Source organism: Strix uralensis, chromosome 2 (genome assembly GCF_047716275.1).
Source record: "Strix uralensis isolate ZFMK-TIS-50842 chromosome 2, bStrUra1, whole genome shotgun sequence".
In the NCBI taxonomy this organism is placed as follows: domain Eukaryota; kingdom Metazoa; phylum Chordata; class Aves; order Strigiformes; family Strigidae; genus Strix; species Strix uralensis.
In genome coordinates, this window is record NC_133973.1 from 107,517,148 (window position 1) to 107,535,399 (window position 18,252).

Genomic DNA, 18,252 nt, shown 5'->3' on the forward strand with positions numbered 1-18,252 from the left:
AGATGCCATCTGATCTCTGTTGAGAAGGAACCTACACTAGTTTTGGTCTGGTATCTTGGTGCATTGCTATTTCATAGTGCTCTGTTTCCATTGTGCCTTGAAGGTAATGATTCTTCAGAAGAGTGGTAAGCATGAATTCCATCAGGAATTCCCCAGGTATGTCACCCTCTTTCTGGCAGTGGGTCTGCATGTATCGCTTTTCTTTCTTTCAAAGGGACACTGAAATGTCAGTGTATAGATTATACAGAGATGATAGAATGTTTAGTGCCTAGCTGATACAGAGAGGGTGGATTGGACTATGCAGACAAATGGTACTATATGTACCAAACAAAATATAGTCAAATAAGTTAATTTTATCAGAACAAAGCACAAAACATAATTACAAATGGTTCTGTATCTGAACAGGAGAAGTCTAGTAAGAGCTCTGGACTAGTTGATAGGATGGAGACAGGGAATGTGAAATACTCTGGAAGACTGGAGAGACTATACAACCCGAAAGCTTCATCATAACAAGAGTTCTTGGTTATCTATATATAGACTGGATAACTTAACATTAGGCCACATTAGGCCATCATGCACAGGCTGTATTTTTAGGTATTGTCAAGACAATATTGACAGCCCTTGATTTAGTCTAGATTAGCGCACAAGAAGTGTCCTATAGAAGACCCATTCAGCAGCGATACTTTGTATCATACTCAAATTTCTCGAACTCGTAGGAGAGAAAAAGATTAAAATTTTTAAAAAAGAAGTCCAGTATTGTTTAAAAAAGAATTGCATCAAATGAGGATACAGTTTAACTAAATATTAAGAGACATGTGGACTTTGCTTTCAGATTCTAGCCCAACTGAATAAGAATTGTCCAACACAACTGAACAGTAAAGGAAGTGACTAGAAATAAACAGAGGTTTTTCAAAAAGTGAAATCCAAGCAAGCAGAGCAGAAAAGAGCACAATTCTGGCAAGTTAAATGTAGACCTATTATAAGGCAGAACAAAAAGATTTTGAAATGCAACAGGCAAAAATCCTAAAAGTCAAACCCCCTTTTTTTTTCAAGTGTAAATTTTGCTAGCAGGGAGGTGAGTTCAATAGACAATTGCGGATAAAGAGAATATTTAAAGAAAAGGCCATCGCAGAAAGAAACAAATGAACTCTTTGCATTGTCAAGGTTTATTATAGGGAGATTAGGGACATCCCCACATAAAAGTTGTTCTTTATAGGGAATAGTTCAGATTTGAAATATCGGTAATTTTTTTTTAACAAATTGTTGAATAGATACTGAGATTGCCAGATAGCATGTTGTTCATTCAGTAGTCCTAGAAAAATTCAGAAATAAAATCGGCAAGTCATGAACTGTGTTGCATAATCTATCACTTAGATTAGCCTTAATAACAGAGGAATGGAAAGTAACAAATGTGACACTAGTTTTAAAAAAGGCTCTAGGGATGATTGTGGGCTAATGGACTAGTAAGTCTGACTACCATGACAGACAAAATGCCAGTGAATGTGATAAAGAATATAATTAATAGGAACATGGATAGGTGTAACAGCCAACCATCATCTTGGGTTTTGTACAAGGTAGTTTTGTATTAGAGCTTTGCTAGTTTGAAGGAGTCAACAGATACACAGGAATGAGTGACCCTAACATTTTAAAAAAACTCCATAACCAAAGACTGTTAACAAAATGAAGTATTGAGTTACTTAAAATTCTTTGTGGATTAGTAAAGGGTTACAAGATAAGGAACAGTATAGCAACTAATGGGCAGTTTTAACAATGCCACTTCACAAAGATTTGTACTGGCACCTTTCCTGGTTCACTTGTTCCTAAATGGTCTGAAAAAGTGCAGTGATAAAGATTGCAAATGATAAAAGGAAAATATTCAGTTGGAGTCCGACCTAATGTTGACCCTGAAGAGTTGCAGAAGGATCTCATAGCGGGACTGGTGGTGATCCAGGAGCCGTGGCTGTCACAGAGGCCAGATATCGTTGACCCCACTGTTCAGCCATACCTATCAGCAGAGAGAGGCAGTGGCTGTTGGATACAGCAGCCATCACCCCGTAAACTGTGAGCTCAGCAGGCCTGCCGCTCAGGAAGGCGGGGACTTGTAGCTGTTCTTTCTAACCACAGCAGGGGATGCAAGTTGAAGAGAAGATTCTTCCTATTTCACAGGGTTTCACAGCCCTGATGAGCTTAAAGTACAGGTTTTGATCCTGGAGTTCTTGCCTGTCACAGGGGTGGAATATCACTGTTAAACTGATAGGTAGTATCTTGCTGTTGTGAGAAGCCAGGGCTCTCAAGCCATGTTACTGGCATTTGCATGGATTTTCAGCAGCTCCTGCTAATTTCCTAAAATCATTCTGGATGGGGTTGATGCTAACAAAAAGTGGCAAAATGGTATTTAAAACAGACAAGTGGCACTGGCATGCTGTTCAGTTTTGAGCATTGATGGGAACTGTATATGATATAGAAAAGGGTGACTAAGAGCTATAGCATAGCTCTTCTGCAGGGACAGTAAATGGACCAGGATTCCTCAGTTTGGAAGAATGTTGACTGAGGAGTAGGTAATGTGAGAAAGGTCTCTAAAACCATGAACACATATAAGTGTTTAATAGTGGATATAACGCCTTGTTTCTCATATTAGAAGAAGGGGTGTTTGATCACTGTTTTGTTTAATTTGGGCGATCTTTAAGATGGCAAAAGGCTACTTAGCATCAGTTTTATCTGCCATGATTTTGTGGATACATCTTTTCAAGTGCACAAACCCCAGGTGCTTACTGGTCTTGAAAACTCCGCTTGTCCTGAACCAGCTGTGGCCAAAATCCAACCTGTGCAGAATTATAGCTTTTCTGTAAATAAAAATTTGTAGTCCTCATTGACTGATGATAAATTTTCAAATATGAATCAAACATAAACTGGTCCCGTTTTCCTAAATCTGTAGATATTTATTTATCCCCTGCTTCTGTTTGTTCCTTTATCTGGCAGTAGCAATGTTATATATGGGCAGATCAGTTTTACTTCTGTTGTTTACAAACCTGTGCACAATGGAGAATGCCAGTTTGCTGCTATTTCAGAAAGCTAAAAGCAGTAGCAGGCCCTAAAATTAATCGCGGGGGAAATCAGATAAAGAAGCAGAAATGTTTCACACAGCAACCAGAAGATCTGGAGGGAGGGCTAGAGTAGAAGACATCATTGTACCTTTGAAACAGCTGGAATGGTTTCCAAGCTGTGGTCCACAAACCCCTGGTGGACTACAAGGCTATGGTAAGTTGAACAGCTGTTTGGCTAAACCATAGTTAAGTGTTTTAAATAGTGTTTCCAACTAAAAGTTTGATCAGATGGGTGGTTTTTGAAAAACGTTAAGGGCTGATAACGATCTGTTGTTCCAAAAATATGGGAACCACTGTTGTGGAGTGTTTGAAAAGGTAGAAAGCACTCTCCACTTTCTCAGCTTTAGCTAGGTTGCATGCCTCTCCATCAGAAGCAACAGTGAGAGGTTCCCAGAAGGGAGCCAGGAAGAGCAGTCTGGTAGCATTAACCCTTCTGTCCCCACCACGCCGTGGTTCTGTTACTTCAGTAACAGAATTGTAGGGCTCTTAATCATTGCCTTGTCTTTGTGTATCACTAAAAGTCTTTGCCACCCCTACTTTTCATATATACTTATGACTAGTAGATTTAGTTTTCTGAGAAGGGAGTATCATTTTTCAAGTCTTGGGTCCTCATCAGACAAAGATTAAATTTGTCAACTCCACTAGATTAAAATACATATCCATCTTTGAATTAATACCTGGTTTCTCATTACCAGAAAAACAGATTTTAAAATTTTTTATTCAGTCATTATTACAGATGTAAACTTTCCTTACAAGTATTAGCATGTCTTATTACAATATCTGTTTATTACTTTTAAAAAAATCCAAATTCTATTTGACCAACTTCTTTTAATTTATGTCAGCTCCCTGAATGGTAATTTTACAATGTAAAAATCTTCTTTGTCCTCATATCAGGTCTCTTATTACTTTTTTTTCCCTACTGAAAATTTTCCAGAATCATAAAGTATTTGTATTATCAGTGGTTTTAGTTGCCCTTGACGTAGGTTACTTCCCATTGTCCTGAGTACCATACAACCACATCCATAAGTAATTTGTAGAGATGTTGTCTTTTCCAACATACTGTGCTTTTTTATGTTAGGAATTACAATGGTGTTGAATTTGAGACATGCCAAATTACAAGACTTATTCAAATGGTATAAATATGTTTATCCTGAAGAAATTAGTTGTCTAATCTAAAATTACTGTAGTGTATTTTATGAAATTTAAACAAAATACTGGAAACAAACGTTATTGACAATAGCGTTTTAAGAGGAACTAAAGAAAGTTGGCAGGCAAGCATGCTCTGTGTAACCTTTTTTTATTCCATATTTCTTAACCATGTGCTTTGATACCTATATGGAAAATTAAGGGGTTTGTGCATGTTTTTCTATTATCTTGCTAAATACCTGTTGCTAACTTACATGATTCTGAAATTGTCTTTGCTCAGGCTTAAGCTACTAGCTGAATATGAGATCAAGGGGAATCTTTGCTTTTTATCAGAAAGGAACATGTAAGGGAGGAGAGAGTGACTTCTGCTGTAGTGTGGAAAAAGGTTATTTCCTGGTGTCACCCGTGAGTGACAGGAGAGAGGGATTCATGAGTCTAGGCAAGGCATTTGGGTACAGAAGCAGTGATGGGGTGTATGGGTAGCACCAAGCATGAGTGGATGTGAATGAAGAATTTGGAATAGGGATCAGAACAGGGTTTCTGTAAGAGTCAGAGAGATCACAGTTGAATAAATATATTTGGGTCAGTTGGAAATCACTTTAACACAGAACATGGCTACAGTTCTCTATCCAGATCTAGCTCACTCCACACTTGCCCTAGCTGTGCCATTCCCTGTGTCTTCTGGAACCCCAGCTTCTTCTCCAGTTCCTGAACATGAGCATTTTAACTGGAAAACCTACTTTCCTGCTTACTCCAGGAACAGTTATATGCAAGGGTCCCACCAATCCCTCCAATCAAAAGCTTCTCTTCTGTCCTACTTTACTTTCTTCTGCCTCCTGCGTATGGGGTTCTGCACTGCAGGTGCAGACAAACAGATGAATCATAGAATAGAATCATGGAATCATTTAGGTTGGAAAAGACTCCTAAGATCATTGAGTTCAGCCATAAACCCAACACTGCCAAGTCCACCACTTAACCAAGTCCCTAAGTGCCATATCCACATGTCTTTTAAATACCTCCGGGGATGGTGACTCAACCACTTCCCTGGGCAGCCTGTTCCAGTGCTTGATAACCCTTTTGGTGAAGAAATTTTTCCTAATATCCAGCCTAAACCTCCCCTGGTGCAACTTGAGGCCATTTCCTCTCATCCTATCACTTGTTTATTGGGAGAGGAGACCCATACCCACCTCGCTACAACCTCCTTTCAGGTAGTTGTAGAAGGCAGTAAGGTCTCCCCTGAGCCTCCTTTTCTCCAGGCTAAACAACCCCAGTTTCCTCAGCTGCTCCTCATAAGACTTGTGCTCTAGACCCTTCAACAGCTTAGTTGTCCTCCTTTGGACAGGCTCCAGCACCTCAATGTCTTTCTTGTAGTGAGGGCCCCCAAACTGAACACAGTGTTTGAGGTACGGCCTCACCAGTGCCGATTAAAAAGGCACTCAAATGAGATGCCGTGGAAGTTCTGGATGCAAAATAATAATGCCTCTCCTTTCCAACATACAGTTTGCATCTTCTTCAAGTGGGACATGTCCCATCATTTGAAATCTGCTGATCATAGATAAATTCTTTTGTTCTTTTCCCCCTCTTCATGTAGTACTCACCAGAATGTGACGATTTTCCACATGATGAATTATGATTTTCTAAATAATGTTTGTCTTAATAAACAGCAGAAAAAAATCTTGGATTTCTAAAGCCTGGTCCCTTTGATTTGCATTTTTTTGTGATCTATGACCTTCCTAAAAATAAATGAATTAATCCAGTGGATGATTGCACCTACTGGTGATAAGCTGAAGGTTTCTGAGATGATGGTTGCTTTTCTTAATTATTGTTTTTCAGATCCCTTAAAAGTTGTTCACGAAGACTAAAGGGTCTGCAGAAAGATTGAAAGCCAATGTCTTAGAGCATCCCCTAAATACATGGGGTTTTTTAAATGCAGATGGTTTTTTTGGGCACAGATATTTTCATAAGTCTTAAGCTTTTATTTAACAGTTTTCCTTCTTAATATATGATTGCATACTTGTGTCTGTGACTAAACTTAGCCAGCCAGAAGCACGATTTCTGTAAAAGTTTCAAATTCAGTAATTAATTAATAAGCCTTTCAGTGCCTGACAATACAAATAGGTTAGGTAGCAAGATCACCATAACAGTAAGAAAATAAAGCATACTTTTTATTTTTTGGTTAGAGGGAACATTTTAACAGCAAACTATTTTGTGTTTCTTCCTTGGGCAGGTTTTTATAGTGGATATAGAGATCACTCTTCTAGTTAGTCAGTGTTGGTCCCTAAAAATTGGCTCTACTCTTATTGCTTGTCACATGTCATTTTATCTTTAAAGACTGCAGGAGTTCATGATTACTGAGAGGTAACACCTTGAAGTTTTGGCACTATCCTCTACAAAGTAACTTATACTGAGCTGACTTTCTGTTATCATGTTAGTGAAACATCAAACGTTGATACTATGTGTGAAACAACATTTGATATAATGGCTATTAAGTTACTTGAAAAAAATCTTGTAAAGATGGATTCTGTGTTTAGAAGAGCTGACACCTAAAAATGTATGTCATGGATATAGATAATAAATGTTGTTTATGAATTACTACAGGAGAAAAAAACATTTACGCTTGCGTACAATATATTAGTCTTAACTCTAGCTATTTTTATCTTCTAAATATCATAAGCTGGTTGTAAAGTATTTAAAGACATGAATCTTTTGTTGAAGCATTCAGTGCATCATTTAAAATGGCTACTAAAGGAGAGAAGTGGACATGCGCTTCTCATAGTAGCTAAGCATAAAAATAAGGTATCAGAGATAATAATATAGTTCCAAATCAGTAAAAATCATTGTTATGTTTTGCTGCATAAACAGAGATCTTCACAGAATGGTGATCTCATTCAAAGATTACAGTTATCTAAATAGATTTTTATTGCTAAACTTTATTCTGGTGATTATATATCTTTGTTGGAAATGAGAGAACACAAACACTTAAATTTTGAGTCCTTGATCTTCAGCCATGCTAAAAGCTTTCAGGGCTTGGTATTTCAACCCAGGATTGATCCATAGCCCTTTTAATTTTTGAAATTTCAGAAATTATGAGGGTGAGTAGGAAAAAGCAAATGTGAAAGGAAGAAATTGACATGGAGAGGAGGAAATTTTCCTTTACAGAAGGAAGGGAAAGATGAAAAACAGTGTAATGAGCATAGGAGAAATAATAGGGTGAAAAGGGAGGAGTCAGGTAAGTATTTACACTAATATTTTGTATTTAGTGCTCAGACATGTTATGCTTTACGTGTGCATAAATGCATGCATGGAAAACAGATTGAGACTTAAGCTTTCTGACTAACTGCTGTGCTGAACTGTATTTTATTCTCTGTGGATTTTTGCTTTAGCATGGTTGCTTCTAAAGAAGGCTTTAAATTGACTTTCAGAGCCAACCTGAATCACAAAATACATTATCCTACTAGAAAATGATGACTGCCCCAAGGTTCTGTCTTCCTAAGTCAGCTTTTAAAAAAGACACTATTAGACATCAAAAAATCGAAGCCAGTTTTTTATATATACATATTTCTGTTGTTAGTTCTCGTCACTAGCATTTGGGACAGGGCACAGGCAGGCAGGCAATAACACTTAAGAGTGGCAAAATTTGTGTGCAAAACCTAATTGTAATAATGCTGAAATTGAAAATTGAAACTGCTAATTAATCATTCTTCAACAGGACTAGGCAAAATCAATTAATTCATAACCAAATGTAGCTGTACAACACTGGATTACTTACACTGGCTTTCACTACAGGTTAGACATCAATGTGTGGATTTCATCCATAAGCTGTAATAAAATACAATAAATTAGGAAATTGGCAAAAAAAGTTTAATTCAGTGATTTGTTCATTTATGTGCTTGGTTACTGGATGATTCCCGTGAGTATATATAGTATTGTAGCCGAGTAAATGTTTAGGGAAATGATGTACTTTTTAAACTGAGCAGTTAACTAATATTTATATAGTGACTATAACTGGTCTTCATGAATTACCATGCTAAAAACTTGCTTATTTTTTAAATACAGAGACAGAGACCTCCCATTTTCTTATATTCACTTGGTGGTATGCATAAAACACTTTATCTGTCCATCTGAGCAATCCTTTAATGTAACTGAGCCCTGAGCCAATTGTACATTGGCAGAGTAGTATCCCCTCTAGAACTGTCCCATTGCTGACTGGGGACAGAAAGAGTGAAAGTGGGTGGAGCAGGGAGAGGCCTTATGGTGCAATTCACAAATAATTTTGGAGTAGTAACATCTGCTTTCTGGAAGGTAGTGTATTAATATCTGCTGATAGAGATAGGTCTGCATAAGAATTATGCTATAAATTGCTGTGTGATGGGGTTCCCTTCCCAGTGCAGTGTCTGTGTCACTGGGCAGCAGTTTTTAAGGTCACCCAGTGAAGACAGGAATACGGAAGAACTGACATAGCTATACCCTTTATGTTAATTCTAAAAGGAAAATGAAATTAAATGCAGATACAACTTTTAGAAGTTTTAAATAAGAGACTTCATGCTGTATTTTATAATTAGCCCTGTTATGTTGTTTTGCATTAGTGTTACACTATTTTATGTTACATGACTCTAGAATTGTTTAAATCATATAAATTCTCGAGTGCAAAATCGCATTTCAAGTGGACCAATATTTAGATTTTAAAGATGTCTTTTTAATTGCATTGTAACTGATGACTCTGTGTTGTTCTCATGTAATAGACAGTATCAGGATGACTGTATTCTGAAATAGTCATTAACAGGTCTCCAGTGAGGTATGAATTGCACAGTCCCAGGATTATGCCTCTCAGACTTTCCGTACCAACAAGAAAGCACAGACTGTGAATTGTCCCTTTGGTATATATTCCAGCCCCCAGATCAGTGCCCAGGAGGAAAGCTTCCCATCCTCTTCTCTGGTTATTTATGCTTTGGTACTGCAGCTCTGTAAGAGCAGAGTCTTGCTTTTGCGTCTGGGCTGGTGAAGGTGGTATGAAGAGGTTGACCCCACAGACCTGCTCCACACTGAAGCTTCCTGCACAGAGACTGGGCTGTATACCAACTTTAAAATCAGCCCTTCACCCATGGCTCTTGTATTTAATTATAGTTAATTTAAAATAATCCTTATAATGTAAGGGTCCATGACCATGACGTAGGATTTCAGCATTTTTTCACTACAGTATTTACAGTATTTAGTAACAAATTACTGAAATATCAGCAATGCCATTTTAAGTATCAGTTAAATTTGTTATTACCTGAATGTTGTCTTAATGTTGGGAATATAGAATCTCAGTAATGTCAAGCTTTGATTTTTACTTACAGCAGATAAACTTAAAGCCCCAGTAGTACATAATTAGTCCTAATAGAAAAGCTAACTTTCTTTTATTTGGGTCAGACTTCATTTTTTTGCTCAGTATAGTGAACACGAGTAATGTTCAGTAATAAAAAAATACTATGCAGTCTCAAACCTATTACATGTTCTGTGCAGATGAAAGTAATTAGTAAATTTTCTTTGTTCAGAGTAAAGGAAGTTGAAAATATGCTGTTTCTCATATTATTTTAATCCAAATATTGTTATCCATAAGTATTCAGCTTAAATTCAGCTAGGTTCACAAATACCTAGTGAACTTCACAAAATTAATTACATTTCAAATATGTGATTCAGAATCTAAGATTCAGACCTTCGGATGGGATGAATCGCCCTCTGGAGGTGCTGGTTTCAATCTGCTGACTTCACAGGAGTCCTGCTTTGAACTGACTAGCTCAAACTAAAAGTTAATTGAGTGGCCTGTCACCTTAAGAGTGGAATAACTGAGCATTTCATACCATACTAGGTCTTTTGTGTAGACTTCTTTCTTTTTAAGAATGACTGTCTTATTCCTCACCTTTTCTGTCAGTGTTTTTCTTGTACTGTTTCTAAAATAAATAAGCACAATTGTTACTGTTGCTATTTCCTGTGTATTTTGGTTTTTTCCTGTCCTTTTCAATCTTGTTATCTTATCTTGCCCTGTTTTTTTTTTAACTTTTTCCTGACTATTTTTAGCTACCATCTCTTCTGAAGCTTTTCACTTGCTACCTCTCTGACCATCCTACCTTCCATGTTGAGAGTACTGTCCTAACTTCTGATGTGGAAGACTGCTGACCTTTTCCTTTGATGCTGATACCAGTATTTTCTGTGAGAGATAGTACTGTAGTGAAGACATAGAAAAAGAAGAATATGGCACTCATCAATTTTTTATGGTTTTGAATAGTCAAGAAGAATTGTTCTTCTGTCTTCATATAAAATGTGCTGGTTTCCTAATGTACTTGTGATTTGAAGATGTTTGTAGAAATGTAAAATCAAATGTGAAGAATATAAAATCTATATTAAAGACCTTTAAATTTAACAAAATACAGCATTAGTCTTTATTTTAAAAATTGAGTCCTACATGGCTCACTTGCAAAAAGTGGAATAGATTTAAAAAGTTGTGTACTGGTAAAGTCTGACTTACTAAAAGGTGAAATTATTTTCTTCCTCCCTGCGGTAATATTTTCTTGATTTATACCTATTAAAGATCTCTCCTTCTCTTGAGTTCTCTGTTTTCTCCTTTTTTTTTTTTTTGTTCCTTTTGTTAACCTAAGTTTCCTTTTCCTTTCTGCACTGGACTCCTAACTCTTTTGGTTTGGTACCAATCCATTTTTGTCTCATATATGCATCCATTTGCCTAAAATATTGCCCTAAGCATGATCATATATATTCAAGAATATATAAACATTACTTCTAAACACTGGATAGATCTGCTATATTAGGACTTCAGTAAACTAGATGAGAAACTTAACAATTCAGTGACAGCATTTTAAGTTTTTTATGACATGTGCTTTCATAGGATCAAAGTACCTTGCCTCCTAAATCAATGGAATAATAATTATGGACAGAGATAAACATTCCTGTAAGAATATAGACTTATGGTACTTGTTCAGTTTAGGAACGCCAACTTGAAAACAGCATCTGAATGAAAGCAAACATGCTGCATTCATAAATGGTATGGCAGAAGTTTTCAGATTTTATTTACAGATAAAGAGAAATGCTAATAGAAAGAGTGCTTTGTATTGATAGTAAGATAAGTAGATAAAGTTTTTTAAAAAAAGACAACTAAAAGATGTAGATCCATAAAACCAGAAGAATTTTTGCAAATCATGCTTTGTTATAGCAGAAATATTAAATAAAAGTTATTGTTTTCTGAGGGGTAGATACCTACATATTTTATTATCTATACTAAATGTTCTTTAGATAATCTGAATTCCTTGGATTGAAATAAAAAGAATGCCAAGTATATGATAAAACATAAACAGTGAAGTTCAGAACTTTTTGGTTTAGATCTGTAAAATATGATTCTGAAGCCTCTTCTGATACTTACAGTAATTTGCAATAATGGTAATAATAACAACTTACTAGAAAATGCTTGGGGGTGTGCCTGAGAATGTCATTTATGGTGCTTAAAAGTTTTTAACTAGTGTAGTTATAAGCAGGACTTTGCATAATTTTGAGCCCATTAAAAAATCACCTTCTTTGCTAGATTCATTTACTGGGCACGAGGATGACATTACAGACAAGGATTAGAAAGCAGAACAAATTTGGAATCTCTAAAACAGTTGCACAGATGATGAGTTTTTGTGTTGTACAGTGGCATCAGTAAGTTTTTTGTTAGAATGAATCAACTGCAACTACTTTTGTAAAAATAAACCATATGAAAATTATCCATAGAAAAAGAAAGAATATTAAAAACTATGTAAAACCTATTAGGATTTTCTGGGTTATGTCCTCAAATGGTATAAATTGGCACGCGTAAAGTTAAGTCACCGCTGCTTACTGAAGATTTGTCCTTTCTATTAACTATATAATACAACAGATCCTGAAATAGTCCCTTACTTAATACTTGTATTCATTTTACAGTAGAGTAGTTATGGAATAAGGTCTTACTCATCATGAGAAATAATACAATTCTAACAATGGCATATTATTGTTAGAAGGAAGTACATCAAACTGACTGGAATTAGTATAGTTTTAGGAAAATGTCTTTGTTTTTGAGAGTTCTGTATTGATATCACTTGTTAAGTTACAAAGCTATTGCGTATTTAATAGTACTACTAATCTAAAATTTAGAGTTTTAGTTTGAAGATAAAATTACTCTTACACTCAAGTTTAGATACTTTTGATTTGCAATTTTTGGGTGATAATGTCTCAGTTAAAAAAAAAATAGTTAAAATATCTATCTTTTAAATATATGAAGAACAGTGAGGAAAGCATAGCTGGAAATACTAACAAAACAGGAAAGATTTTTCAGCAAATGAGTAAGTGTAACCATAGGGAAACACTTGCAAGAGGAGAATAAAGTTGAGTGAATATTGCTACATTAAGATGTGAAAACATACTTCATCTATAAAGTCCTGCAGGAAATAATAATGAAAAATTAGGTCTTTCTGTTCATAAACACAGCTTAGGTACATGTGGTCTTGAGAGGTGCGGTACCACTACATATTCCATGAAATGTTCTTTGATCTCATTACAATCAAGTCTGGCTAAGACATAAATAGAATATAACTATCTGTTGCTGTATAAGGAAGATAAGGTGAGGGAAGCATAATTTATAAAACAACCATCCTGTTTGCAAATCCTGCAATTCACATGGCTGGCAGACACAGAAATAATTTCACAAATGAAATTGGAACATGCAAAATCCATAAAGATTGTGTTGAAGATTTGTTTCATTTGACTTTCTCTAGGATTATGAGGATCTCTACAATTATGATATATATATACACATAATATATGTATATTATACATATATTGCTATGTATATGAAAATAAATGTGTGAAAAGCTGTAAAAGGAATTTGAGTTACATGCAAGAAATGTTTCAAAATAGGCTACAGGAGGATATTTTTGTACAGTACTTAAAAGAACCAAAAGAAGTAATGAGAGTTAATTCAGTCCTGGATCTGATAGTGATCAGAAAAAAAAAAGTACTAGATGTGAAATGAAGACCTTATGGATGTACAATACTTCTGGTTTATAAAGAGACCATCAAAAGGGTAAACATATTGTGAAAATCACTGACAGAAACGTTAGAGTTTGAAGAGCAATAGCAGAAAGCTAGTTCAGCAATAACATTGCAATAGAGTAAGAGCAAGATTCTGCTGTAAATAAATGTTTAGTGAAGTATAAAATAGGAGAAAAGAAAACAGAACTGGAAATGGGAACTTTAAGCTTGCCATTGGCAAACATAAAACAGAAAGAAAGCTCTGACCATGTGATGCTATCAGAGAAAGCCTAATTATCCACTTGGTATAGTTTTGCTAATATAATCTGAAAATATGTGAAAATTTTAAAGAAACACTAGAAAGCAGATTTTTTTCAAATTTCTCCAACTTTTTTCTCTTTGTTCCCAATAGAGTAATACTGAATAAAAGGAAATCTGAGTCCACTGTCTACAAATCAGATAATTTATTTGAAGTGATAATTGAAGAGACTGCAAACAAAAATCATAATTGAAAATATAGAAAAGTATCCGCAAATATGAAGGGGTCCAGATTCTGTACCCCTGTTCTGCCCACTGGAGGTAGCACAAGGTAGCCAAGATCCCTTCCTACTCACAGGCTGAGAATTTGCCTGCCATGGGGAAGTCACGGTCAGCCTAATGCTGGTCTATCCCTCTGCTGTGCCAACAGCTCTCATCCTTCACACAGGTTTGGTAATGGGAGCATCAAAAGGTACGCCTACTCTCTACCAATTTTCACCTGCATTTAATTTCTTAGATGACATCTGTACTAGAAAACAAAATGGACCACAACCCAGTCAAGAGTTGGTAGCAAATTACAGCTCACATTGGCATGGCTAACGCATCAGCTCTCCTGAAGCAAGGTGGCCTCGTTCATACTGCCTACTAAGAACAGTCCCTAACCCATGCTGTTCCCCAAATCTTGCTGTGTCTCACCTGAGTGCTTGTTGGCCTGGGCCAGAAGCATACCAAAGATCATGGTAACAGTTAAATGGCATGGATTGTCACACTGTAGAGCTCAAGCACGTGCCTGGACCCTGTTTAGCTCGGTAACAGGGATGTAACCTTATGAACTACATCCAGTTGGCAATAATTACAATTGTACTAGCCTGCTCTAAATTAAAATCACAATGACATGAAAACCAAAAATTTATAGGTATCTTTCAGACTAGTGTTTCTTGAACAGAAATGTCAATGAACGTGTAAATTTGGAAGTAATGTGTGACTTAATTAGAAGAAAAGAAAGCGTAGAAAATCTGAAAAATCAGTAAATTAAGAAAGTCAGAGGAGGACAATAAAAGGCAAAACAGTACTTATCTGATGTGAAAGTATTTTTAAATAGAAACTGGAAAGCCAGTTAGATGAGTGAATATTCTTTTCAAAATAAGCAAGGTTACAATAAAGAAGTCAGTATATGACCATTTGGGTAAATAGATTTAGTTCATTCTTAAAATGCAGTTTGGGTCCCACCTATGTGGACCTCCTCGTAGGATAAAACCCTGAAATATAATGCATTTCGTTATGGGGTTTTATTCTAAGACTTTTGAGAAAGACTTGATACTGAAGTGGGCACACTTCAATATAAGATAGTGACCTCATCATGCACATGATAAGTACTTTACTGAATATTTATACAGATTTCAAGAAAGGATATGCAATAATATTTTGGGATTAACATAATCTCTCTATTACTTGGAGAGTTTTCCAGTATGTGATGCGATTACTATTAGGTTCCAAGTCATATTTTGACCTTGTGAGGTCACCAGTTATTTTCAGGTCATAGAAAACTATGTGCAGGATGCACAAAAAGGGGAAATTCATTACATTCGTAGAATACTTTGTGACCTGGGATTAACTGCTTAAATCTGAAGACAGAAAATAAAAAGGGAAGGGAAAATGTGGCAAGTCAGACAGTGTTGGAACATAATGCATTAGTGTTCAGTTGAGTATTGTCTTTTAAGTTACTCAGAGGTAAAGAGAGGAAATAAACTGCTCAAATAAAAATTATATGCAGATTCTGAAAGGGGGTCAGCTCCTCAGGTGAGTGATGAGGATGTAAAGGTCATAAATGAAAGAAATAAATTGGGGAAAATTTCAGGATGCTATAGATCAAAGGAAAATGGCCAGAAGTTGAGAAGAAAGGTTGGGAGTAGCTGCTTGGAAACAATTCTTGATAGGAAATTATTCTTAATGGAACACTGGGAAACAAATAGGCCATCATAACAACTATTCAGCAGTAAATTTGCCTATAGATTAAGTATTTGGAGAAGCAGTCCTGCAGAAATGCAGGCAGCTTTTCTGGAGGAACTAACTGGCTGTTCTGGCTTTGCTGTATTGCCATCAACTGTATGTGCAACACAGTGCGGAACTATGTTGGGAAAAATCACTTCTGTAGTATGAATGTACGATTCAGTTCTTTTGGCTTGCTTTGGCTTCAGTAGAGTCATGTTCTTGCAAATAATAGAAATATATTATTGCAAATAATCAAAACTACATTAGAAAAAGCAAGAGGATATGAATGAAAAATATAAGAAAGTAGAATTATATACACATAGATGGAGGAAAACATAAAGCAAATCTGTCACATATATTACATACCTAGCTGGAAAAAAAAGTGTTCTTTCTTATAAAGACCTTGTAATTTTGAAATGCAAATGCATTATATAAAATTATTAGACTATGATCCCCTTGAGAAGAGTTTTAGAAAATCGCATGAAACAACCAAACAAAGTATTTGAACTTATCCACTTCTCTCTGAATACATTGCATATTCTAAACCTAATGTCTGAAGTGCCGGAACTGGTAGTTCCTGTTTTGAGGAAAAAAGTCATTTTAACACTCTATGAAAAGAGATTCTGAAAAATGTTATGGCAGATAGTGTAGGTACAACTGTCTGCTAGGGACGTGTTCATAAACTGCTTCTCTCTTCATTGTGAATGCATTCTGTGCCCATCACTCCTGCTTAAATAATCACTTTTGGGGGCTTTCCCTCTGTTGCTCAAGGAAGTGGGGGGACATAGTTTTTTAGAGCTGCTGGAAGCTAAGTTGGAGTGTGGTAAGGAGGAGATGACTACATCAGAATTTTGGCTGAAGTGTAAAGGAGTTGTAAAAATGCGTTTTCAGAGATGAGGAATGGGTGTCTCTGAGCAGGAGTGTAATGCTGCTGGGAGCCCTTAAGTCTATTTACTCATTTAGTATGTTGAGAGCACACGTAGGTAACATGAGATTTGGATGTTTTGCAGATGGATAGATTAACTAGATTACAAAGAACAACTACTACATTTCAGGAATTCATTATGAAAGTACCCTATGAATAAACTATATGAATATTAAAAAGCAAAACCAAAGCATAGAAACCACTTCTTAGAAGAACTTTCATATGTGACTGGTATAGTTGCATAGTCTGTGCAAGTGCAGTAGAGCAAAGAAGCAGAAAATCTGGGCTAGATGTCATAAACCGCTGCCCAGTTTTTCACTTTTTTTTTTTTTCTTCTTTCCAAGGAAATAATTTGGAGATTCCTGGCTAAGCTATCTCAGGTTAAAAAAAGGTAAAGAGAATAGATTCTCTAAAGGTGAGCATCTGGAAATAAATGTGAAGACAGACAGCCACTGCAGCATTTAGAACACTTCTTTGATCTGTTATAACCTTACATCTTTTGGTTTAATTTTTTTGGTCCAGAATATTTCTGCTTTATTCAGACAAAACTCACTGAAAACAATGCAGAACGTGACATACTTTTACCACGAACTAATAATTGCATAATCATCAAAAAGAGACTCCGTAGTGTACTTCAACTAGCAACATCCTTCTACCTCCATTTAATCAGATTTTTTGAGACAATAGAGAGAGATACAGGCTTTGAGTCAAATCTTCCTTCTGTTATGCTTGATTCTCAAAGAACACTAGTTTTATGCCTGCCTGTCCATCCGTCTGTCTACTTATTTGTGAAGAATAGTATAATTCTTGTTTTAGCTAACATTTTAGTTAAATGCAAAAATAACAGTTATAGTATTACTAAGCAGAAGGTGTACAAAATCCCTGGTTTATCCAGTTCTTTGAAGAAAAGGAAAAAAAAAAAAAGAACAAGTGGCTTCTACATTTAAGAAAATTAAGTGTCATTACTGATTTGCAAAAAAGTTGCTGAAGAGATGGACAGATGTATTTTGTTTGAAGGGTCTGTGGGTCCTACTGCTCTAGAGTACCACAAAATCCTGCATAACATTGATATTCCCCAGTTTTACAGATGAAGCAAAATCAAAGAACGCTCATGCAAAATGGCCGTTATAAAAGTGAGTGAATAAAATTGTTGTATCTCTGTGTTAAAATAAAGTCTGGAAAAGGAGAATGATTTTGATTTCCAGGTAAAAGTGAATCCACATGACTGAAAAGGTTTTTGGAAAGCAAGATTTATAAGGCACCTTTCAAAAGAGTTGTATTGTTTAGTCTAGAGAAGAGAAGACTGGGAAAATAGTTTGACATCTGAAGATTAATGTGAAGAAGATGGTCATCAATTGTCTTTTGTACCCCTTTGTGTAAGGACAAGAAAAAATTATCTTAATTTACAGTGAAGAACAGGCTACATATTTGGAAAATCCTTCTAAGTACAAGGACAGTTAAAGGCTGGAACTGGACTGTGTGGCAATGCTGGAGCATCTTCCTCACTGGCAATTTAGAACAGATTAGACAAAAAGTTTCTGTCATCACAATGCTCTTACATCTATCTTCTTTCATAATTGTTGGCTCCACTCAATAAATAATGTGGAATATTAAGAAGTAATTTGAAAAATAAATACGGAATGTGGAGATGAAATTGGATATTCTGAACACATGATAAGTCATCAAAAATGCAGGTATAATTTTTTTGTCAACAGACATATTCTTGTGTTTTGTATGCCTTTCTATGTTTTAATTTTAACTTTATTTAAAGTTCATATACATATAATTTCT

General features: G+C 35.8%; 2 long non-coding RNA genes across 10 annotated transcripts in view; one reads left to right on the plus strand and one right to left on the minus strand.

Annotated features, from left to right (window-relative positions):
* The window catches only part of LOC141939623 (uncharacterized), an 80,853-nt gene that overhangs the window by 42,436 nt on the left and 20,165 nt on the right, over positions 1-18,252 (minus strand). For 4 of the 5 annotated variants that reach the window (XR_012627661.1, XR_012627664.1, XR_012627662.1 and 1 more), the window contains exon 2: positions 8,020-8,069. This is a non-coding gene — a long non-coding RNA (uncharacterized LOC141939623). Of the gene's footprint in view, positions 1-797; positions 2,844-8,019; positions 8,070-18,252 lie in introns of those variants that run through there. The other variant, XR_012627663.1, reaches the window with a different exon arrangement.
* The window catches only part of LOC141939624 (uncharacterized), a 45,907-nt gene that overhangs the window by 14,494 nt on the left and 13,161 nt on the right, over positions 1-18,252 (plus strand). The window contains exon 6 of one of the 5 annotated variants that reach the window (XR_012627669.1): positions 10,311-18,252. The exons of the other annotated variants lie outside the window; for them this stretch is intronic. This is a non-coding gene — a long non-coding RNA (uncharacterized LOC141939624). The remainder of the gene's footprint in view (positions 1-10,310) is intronic. 5 annotated transcript variants of the gene reach the window in all.